Source organism: Accipiter gentilis, chromosome 14, assembly GCF_929443795.1.
Source record: "Accipiter gentilis chromosome 14, bAccGen1.1, whole genome shotgun sequence".
In the NCBI taxonomy this organism is placed as follows: Eukaryota; Metazoa; Chordata; class Aves; order Accipitriformes; family Accipitridae; genus Astur; species Astur gentilis.
Window position 1 is genome coordinate 22,659,025 of NC_064893.1, and position 8,952 is coordinate 22,667,976.

Genomic DNA, 8,952 nt, shown 5'->3' on the forward strand with positions numbered 1-8,952 from the left:
CATCTCTTGGTTGTAAGAATCCCATGTACTTTCCAAAACTGCCCTCAGCGTAAAAGCGCCTTGTTTTTGCAATGCGATCTGGACGAGTACTCTGCAAATCCCCGGAGCGCAAGCCTGGCTGCCTGCCTGTCCTTGCAGAGCTGCGGTTCTGGGATGGAGTTGTCACCATTCCCTCCTTTGGCCTTTCTGCCTTCCCTGGCCAGCCTGCCTGTATCCGCTGTTAGCTGAGGGGCAACTCACACTAACACTTCACAAATTCCTGGTCTTCAGCTCTGACCCCTGAGATGATACTTGATTGTTTTTCCTCCTAGTGCTGCTCTGGTTTTAAAATCAAGAAGGACCTGCTTCACCTGGCTTGAAAATAGCTGGATCCTTCCCAGGTACTGACGTGATCGAGTGGCCACTGGCAGGTCTGCCCTTCCCAAATGCTCCCTGGCAGGAGGGGCTCAGGGGCATGAGTGGAGGAGCTAGAAGATGAAGTGTAACCTTGCTCATCCCCTTTATTTTATGGCTCCCAGGGGAGTTTTGAGGTGGAGTTCAGGGGTGTTTGGGTCCCTTGTTTTGCAGGGTGAGCCATGGTGCGTGCCAGAGAGGTGCCGAGATGAGTCACAGAGATGGTGTGCAAGAGTGTTAGTGAGAGCGGTGCCTGTCCTTTCTACCTCTAACCTCCAGAGGGGTGCAGGTCACCCACCTCTCTGAGCAGGACACCCAGGCAGTCTCCCCACAGAGACCATGGGGTCGGGGGGGAGGGCAATTCCTGCACCCTGGAGACACGGTGTTTCCCACAAGTATCCCCCAGCCCCCCGGGTGCTGAGTGGGGTGCACAGCTGGGCTTCCCATGGCTGCAGTCAAGAGACAGGGAAAGCAGGGAGAGCCCAGGGGATGGGGGTCCTAGTACAGTCCTCCTCTGCCCACTGGGGCTGGAGGGCACCAGTGGGGGTCACTTGGGCTCTCAGTTGGCCAGACGAGCCGGGACTGTGCAGGAGGTAACAGGACAGGTCGTCCTCGGGCCTGACAGGTGAAAAACTTCCTTCCTTGTTATTGCTGGGTGCAGATGACCCTTCGCTGCAGGGATGGTCCGATCGTTGGGGCTAAAGCCTTTCGGCTCCTCCTTCACCCCCCTCTGTCCCGTCTTGCTCGGTGCCAGCTCCGGTGCAGGCAATGCTGCCCAAAGGTTGGGTGTCTTTGGGGTGCCCAGTCTGTCACACGTACCAAAGTAGCTCCTCGAGGGTTGCGTTTCGGACCGACTCGGAGGAACAGGAGGGCTGGGATGCTCGCTGCCGTGTGATGGAGCAGCAGTGCCCACACAGGCTAACAAGAAACACACCGTGGATGAGAAGGGTGGGTTTTGTTTGTGGGGGTATTTTTGCACCAGCAGTTGCACCCTTGGGTGTAGCTGTGCTGTTCTGGGTTTCGGCTGGAAACTCTGGACTGCCGCTGCCTGCCTGGTTTCCCTGCCCGTGCCCCTCTGCCTGTCCACCGGCCCCGTTTTCCTGGGCGTCCCCACGGGGCCCCGCGGCCGAGCACCCCGGGCCCACTCGTGACACCCCTCCCGGGGCCCGCTCCCTCCCGCTCGCCGTGTCTCTGCTGCCATCTCCCGGGCAAACCCCTCCCGGCACGGCCGGGCCCCTGCCCGCTGCTCCCACCGGGGAGCGGATTTATTATTATTTTTTTTCGGGGGGTCTCTCTACTAATTACAGGCTGTCCGGCCGTGGCATCCCGCCGCTGGTGGGAATTCCTCGGCAAGCAGTGGTCTCGGACACAGGACTATGAATTGCAATCACGCTAATAGAGTTAGTAAATCCAGCTGGCTGCTGAGAGTTTCTCTCCCCCCCCCCCCCCCTTTTTTTTTACCCCTTTCCCCCTCCCCTTTTTTCCCCCCTATTTTCTTTTTTTTTTTTTTTTCTTTTTCTTTTTTCCAGTGCATTGTAAGAGCCTCAATGCAGCTAAAGGCCCTGAGCCCTTGGTGGGCATGGGGAGGAGGGACTGAAACAGCTTCTCACCTGGAAGTACCACCAGCTTCTGAATTCTCAGGTGGGAGCAAGCGCTTCCCAGGGTGCTCCCCGGACCAAGTTTGTGCTCCTTACAGGGAGGATTCAGAGAAAGCATTATCGAGGCTTAGCTACTTCACTTTTTGTCACAGCTATTGCAGCCAAAGCTCGTGAGCAGCTTTACAGAGGTGGTCTGGGCTCCGAAAGGCATCTGCGACCCAGAGGGAAACATAATTTCCTTGCAAAATGTGTTAAAAGAGCCTTTGTGGGGCTTTGCTGTGGGGAGGAGCAGCACATGGCCAGACACCCCAGGAAACCAAGCATTGTCACCCATAGTGGCTGGTCAGCTGGGGAGGGTGGGAGATGCGGTGTGAGTCCGAGGAGAAGGGGAAACCCCCAGAGTGCCCGTGTGGCAAGAGGTGCTCAGGCTGAGCAAGGGCTGGTGAGGTGCTGACCTGGTTTCCCCATGCGTGTGTGGGTTGCGTGTTTCAGGCACTCAGGGCTGTGTCCTGGGATCTCACCCCATGCCCCAGTCACCGCTGAGCTGTGGTGGGTGAGCAGGGCTGGGAAAAGCTGCACCTCCCCGACAGCACCCACCTCACCCACCAATGTAAGGATCTGCTTCTTTTTGTGTCTGGAGACGATCAGACCGTGCTGTGCCTCATGCTGCAGCCTGCGCCGGGAGAGCCCCCCAGCTCACCAGCACCTCCCTCCTGCCCCAGTGACACGGGGATGGGGCCTTCCCCTCTCCCTTTCCCTGGCACAGCAAATGGAGACGCAGATCCCCTGGCCCCACATGGAAACCAGAAGGGGCAGGTATTTCTCCTGCCATCCTAAAATATTGGCGGCTTGGGAAAAGTGTGGGTGGGAAAAGGTATACTGATGCATTTGTCCTGGGAACAGATTAAACTTAATAACATGGGGTCACTGCGGTGAAGGTGTGTCCGATTGATGCAGTGAGAGGAGGCAGAGCTTGATGATGGGTAACGGACCCTGAGGGAGCAGGTCCTGCATGTCTGGTCTGACCCCATGGTGCTGGGAGCTCACCTGAGAAAAATCCACCCACAGCTGTGCCAAGCATGGGGTGGCCAGGGCTGCCCTGCCCAAAGAGGGGCTTGGGGGTGCCAGCCAGTCTGCTTCATGGAGGAACCCGCCACCCAGCATGGGGTTCCCCCTGGGACAGTGGGCACCGGCAGCCCCAGCAGCATCCCCAAGCCCCCCCGGGCTTGTCCTCGCCTGGGACCAGCACACTGCAATGAACTGCTGTGTTCACAGCTCCGGGAGCCGTGTCCGCAGAGACACCGGCAAGCCCAGACCTGCGAGGGCTGTGTCAAGCATTGCGGAGGGTGTGGTGGAGCCAGCCTGGCTCCCAGCCGCACACCCAGCCTTGGGGCGGGGGGCGGCGGTGGCTCGGTGCAGAGCCCAAACTGCTGAGGATCTCTGGGGCAGGGATGCTGGCTCAGTTCAGCCTCCCCATCTCGTGCTTTGCCACGGGAGAGAAGCTGTAGTGGGGCCATCCTGAGCCCTGTGGGTGCATCTCCACTCAGCTGCAGGGATGGGATGCTCGCCTGGGACTGGTGGCCCCTCGTCCCAGGTGCTCACCTGTGTGGCCAAGCCAACCAGATATGTGGGGTGCTGAGCATCTGCCAGCAGCCTGTCCTTAGTCTGGGTGGTGCTTGTGCAGGATCTGACCACCAAGGCTACTGATGCTGTTGGGGTCATCGCAGGTTTGGTTTGCAAGTCCATCCTTAGCAAAGGTGATCCAAAACCCCTGGTCCTCCTGTTGAGCCTTTCCTGGGATGACCAGGATGATGATGGCTGGGGCCACTTTGTGCATGTCTCCTTGCAGCAGGCTTGTGAAGAAGCACAGCCTGAAAGCAGAGCCAGAGCTTGGGGCTGCCTAATTTCAAAGGCAACCTGCCAGGACCAGCATGAGGCCCAGGCTGGCATGCTATCCTCTGCCACTGCCCCAGTGAGCAGCCATGCCACCAATGACCAGTTCATTGTTGAAAAACCAGTTTGCTGCAGCCACGAGCCCATTGCTTGTCTGCATCCCAAGGGTGGGAGCGTTTCTGCATGGGTAGGGCAAGGACTGGGTGTCCCCGGATCTCCATGAGGTTTGGCAGAGACAGGCATGGACATGAGTGTGGATGTCCTCATGGCTCTGCCCAGCTGGCCTTGTACGAGGGCCTGGGGTGTTGGGGGTGCTCCCAGTGCCAAAAGGCACCGTCTCACCTGCGGGCACTGCCTTTGCTGCCGCAGCGTCACCCTGCTGGCCCTGGCCACGGGGAGGCTCAGGGCATTTTGCCCAGTATTGATGTTATGAAGGGAAAAGACCTGTTTTTTAATCATGGGCCTGTTATTTCGGAAAAGTCGGGGGTGCAGGAGGTGGGACGTGGGCTGGCTGCCCCAGGCGTGTGGGAGGGAACAATGGGGCCAGTGTGCAGCTGAACGCCCCAGCTCCTGTCAGAAAGGTCCAGCAAGGGGTTTTCAGCACGTTTCTATTCCCCCGCTCGGGTATAATTACACGGGGGAACAAAGAGCCCTTCAAACCTGCCCGCTCCCCCCCAGCACAGCCCCGGGGGGCTGTGTGCACGCACACGTGTCAGCTCTTGGCAGGGTGCAAGGGGATGGTGACCATGCCCCAGTGCAAAGGCAGCCCGGCAGGGCTGGTGACCCTGGGCAGCGGTGTGGGGACAAACCCTGGGTGCGTCCCCAGATTCCCTGGGAGCCGTGGCCAGGGGGATGGGGGGCTCCTCTCCTGGAGCCACGCTCCCGGTTGTGCACGCCAGGGCAGAAAGCAAACCAGCAAATCTTGCCCTGCCTTCTCAGCACTGATCCTGCTCTTGTTGTTAATTTAGTTGTACGCTAGAGCGGGTTTAATAAAGTGCCTTTTCTTCTGCCCCTGTGGTGCCTCATCCTGTGCGTGGGAGACCCTGGGAGCTCCCTTGCTGGGTGCTGGTTTGGGGCTCGGCGGGGGGGCAGCGGCTGCTCCCTTTGCTCCCATTCAGGCAGACAGCTCCTGGCAGCCCCTCCGTGCAGGTTTGGGATGGACAGCCCCCCACAAGCGGTGTGCCAAGGGCCTCGCATCAACCCCACGTAGGTCTGGCAGGTAAGGACCACGCTGAACATCCCTGTGTGGAGTGGGTGTGTGAAGGGCTAAAGCCCCTGTGCTGCTCCCCTGCAACGTGTTGCCTGGGCCTGGCAGAGCTGAGCCCCTCTCGCAGGGACCTGCTACAGCCCGGCTCAGGCAGGGACTGTCAGGCAGCAGTGCAGGCAGGCAGGGTCTGGCTGGGGCAGGCAGCTCCGCTCACTCCTGGCCCCGCTCCCCAGGGACATTCCCAGGGCCGGCTTCCTCTCTGGGAGTGGGTTTGTGCTGGATGGAGCTGTGCTCACACATCAAAACTGTAGCAATTCATTCCCCCTGACTTTTTTTTCCAGCCTGTGTCCATCGCTCAGGCCACACCCCAAAATCTCTGTGCTGCCCAGGGCTGCAGCCAGGGCTAGGTCCCTGTTTTGGTTGCAGGGAGCAAGGGCACATCACTGCGGGGTCAAAGCCCTCCAGCTGCTGCTTCTTCTTCCAGCCGATCTCCTGGCAGAGCCTGGTGCCCAACTCAACATCCCTGTCTCTTCACAGAGACCAGTTGGAGCAGGCTGTCCTGGCCAGGCCTGATGCAGAGCTGAGGGGCACCAGTGGGGGAGTTTGGGGCTTCATTCCCAAGCTGTCCCAGCCCAAACCAGCCAGGGCAGGAGGCCAGTTTTAACAGGGCAGGGGGCACTTGCAGCCAGCACGACCATGCAGCCAGGGTGCCAGCACGTTCTGTGCACCGCGCTGCATGGTACTATAGTACTGTCTGCTCCCTGCAGTGCTCTGAGCAAAGCCATCCCGGGGTAGCACCCAGCCCGACAGCCCTGGGGCTGCAGGCAAGCGCCCAGGGGTGCTGCTCAGCTCCTCTGCTGGCAGCTCCACAGATGCCATGTCCTTGCTGGTTTCACAGGGAGGGAACTGCACCCAGTCATTTCTTTCTCAGTGCTGATCTGTAACTGTCTGCCTGCTTTGCATGCCTAATTACGGCAACGGTGCATGGAAATCAGGCCGGTGTTTTTCAAGCCCATTTGTTTATTTAAGCTGTTTAAAAATCTACTTTCCCTCCCCAGCAAACCCTGAGAAAACTACCCATGTGTTTCTTTTGAGAGCGGGATGAAAGCAGATTGCCAGTTCCCTCCATCTTGCCCCTGCTAGCGAGGCTCCCTGCACTCCCCAGCAGCACTGCAGCATGGGGTCAGTTGCAGGGAGCCATGTCCAGCACTAACCCCACACCCCTAATCCAGACACAAAGCCCCAGCTGCAGCCTTAGGGCAGTGGTCCAGCCCTGCATCCCAGAGGGATGCTGCCAGCCCCCGTGCTCAGTCCTTCCCTCTGCTGCAGGGAGTCCAGAGCTTGCCAGAAGTAAGCTTGTTTTCAACTTGGTTTTCTTGTTTTAAAGAAAAAAACCCCACACACATACACACACAAAAAAGGGGAAACTCAATTTTTCACAGGCTTTTTGGCTGCATGGGCAGGGCTGAGTGCCCAGAGCTGTGGGCATAGAAGTGTGGTAGTCTCTGCCCCCAAACAGCCCGTCTCGGGACAGAGGCTAATAATACCCGCTCCTGGCGTCATGGTGATGTGGGCACCCATGGGTGTCTCCAGCTCACTCTGTCCTTAATGCTATTTGGGGGTTTTTTTTAGAGTTTGGCCAGTGGGGCCACACACCTGGGCAGTTCCCAATGCACTTGGAGCCTCTTGAGCAGGTAATTGTAATTCCTCAGTGACCCAACTCAGCTTATTTTGGCCCCGATGTAGTTTTGCATGCCGCTGCCCAGCTGGGTTATTTATAGCTCTGTCAGAAAAAGGATAAAGTCAGCACGGGTTTTCTGGGCACTGCCCAAACCTATGGCCCCGTGTGCTGGGCTGGGGCCAGTGGTGCCCTTGGAAGGATGCTTGGGGTAATGGGACCGCACTGGTGTCTACAGGTAGGGCTGGGGCCAGTGCAGGGGCTTGGTAGGGAGGGGGATTTTTTTGGCTCATGATGCAGTAACAGGCCCCTTGGTTCAGTCTTGTTGGCTGAGACCCATTCGTGCACTGCACCAGCCCTGGGTGTCAGTCCCAGGGGCACCACGTTTCCAAGAAAAGGATTTTTCTCTGCACGTTTCCCCTGGATGGTGGGCAGAGCAGCATCCCCACATTCCCCATTCTTGAGGGCCAGAGATACAGACATTGATACCAAGCAGCGTGGGCCATGGGCCCACTGGACCACCTGGAGGCTCTGCCCAGGGGTACGAGGCAGAGACAGCCCCAGGGGAAGGGCTTAGGGCTGGGAGGACAGGCTGCTCTGGGGGGGGGGGGGGGGGGGGGGTGGCCCCGCTTGCCCCGTGTCTCCAGCACCAGCTGCATCAGCTCGTCCTGACGCAGGGTCCCCAGCGATGCTTGCCTGCAGCCCCGTGCTCCTCTGCAGGGGACGGGCAGGGACCTGGGAGCGCTGCCACCACCCTGGTCCTTGGGGGAGCTGGGGGCCACCAGGTCCCCTCAGGAGGGGTGAACCTCCCCAGGTCAGAGACAGAGCGGGTCAAAACTCCTGTGCTGATCAGTAGTGGGATTGCGCCTGTGAACAGTCCCTGTAGCACAGCCTGGACGAGAGAGCAGGACCCAATTTCCTCTTTCCCTGACTTTCAGAGAGAGAGATAGATAGATAATTGTACACCCACACACAAATAGCATTCCCTTAGTCTATGGGCCATCCTTCTAACGTGTCCATCGATTTTATTCAATCCATGACTTTGGGGCTCCATCTGTCATAACAGTCCTTCAGGGTAGGAGAGAGGGTGTGTGGCATTGGATTGTTGTGTGCTGCCTCCGGAACTTGCAGCTGGTGTATTTGGTGCAAGCCATGCCCATGGTCTGCGGGTTGAAGATGTCGATCTTGAGGAAATTGCTGGGTGTCAGTTCAAGTTCCATCACTGCTGCACTTTGCTCAGTTTCAAAGTCCATCCTTCAGTCATTTGGGTAACTCTTACTGTAATACCCTTGATACGGCACATAGCCACTGTAGGTATAATGACATACAGTGGCAGGTTATTTAGCAATAAACATCATACAGCCTAATTCACTGGCTATTCTCTCCCAAAATCAAATCTCCTTGAGGTACACATTGAACTTCCCAGTCCTTCCACATCACCCACTGGCTCGTGTCGGGGAGGTGACAAAGCCACAGCACAGCAGAGGGACTTGCCCTGGGCTGCCCCTTGCCAAGGCAAACACCTCACCGGCACAGGACAGCCCCACTCCTTACAGCCCCCTGGCCAGCTGCCCACTCCTCATGCTCAGAGAGGTGCAAAAACCCCCTTTAACTGGAGTTTTTCTGGCCTTTCTGCAGGTGTGGTTGCAAATTGCCCTACAAGCAAGCCAGCCCACCAGCCGCCTCGGTGCCAAGAACAGTGTCACCAGGCTGGATTTGGGCTGGGTGAGCAGGGAAGGGACATTCCCCTCACCCTCTGTGTGCCATGGCTGCCCGCCACTCTCTGAAAAAAACATTCAACCAACACATCTAGAAACCTGCTGTATGGTTTGGTGCAAAATGCAATGCAATGGCTGTTTAAAAATACCAGGCAAACCCTCTGAGTTGGACAGAAAAATGTCCCCTGGGGATGGCCAGAGATGCCCAGGTGATCCCCAGCACTCAATGCAGCTCCTGGGCTGGCCTGAGCCACTGCACAGCATGGGCACAGGCAGTGTAATGAGTGTGGCGGTGCTCAGCAGGCAGGGTGCTGGTGCCTGGGCTCACTAGATGGCAGTAAGTCTTCTTCCAAATGGCCAGGACAGTCCCGCACAGCCCAGGCAGAAAGGGAGGCAGACCAAGACCAGACTTCGTGTTCCTCTGGGATATTTTTCATGGAGACAAAGCCAGGATTTTATTTTCTT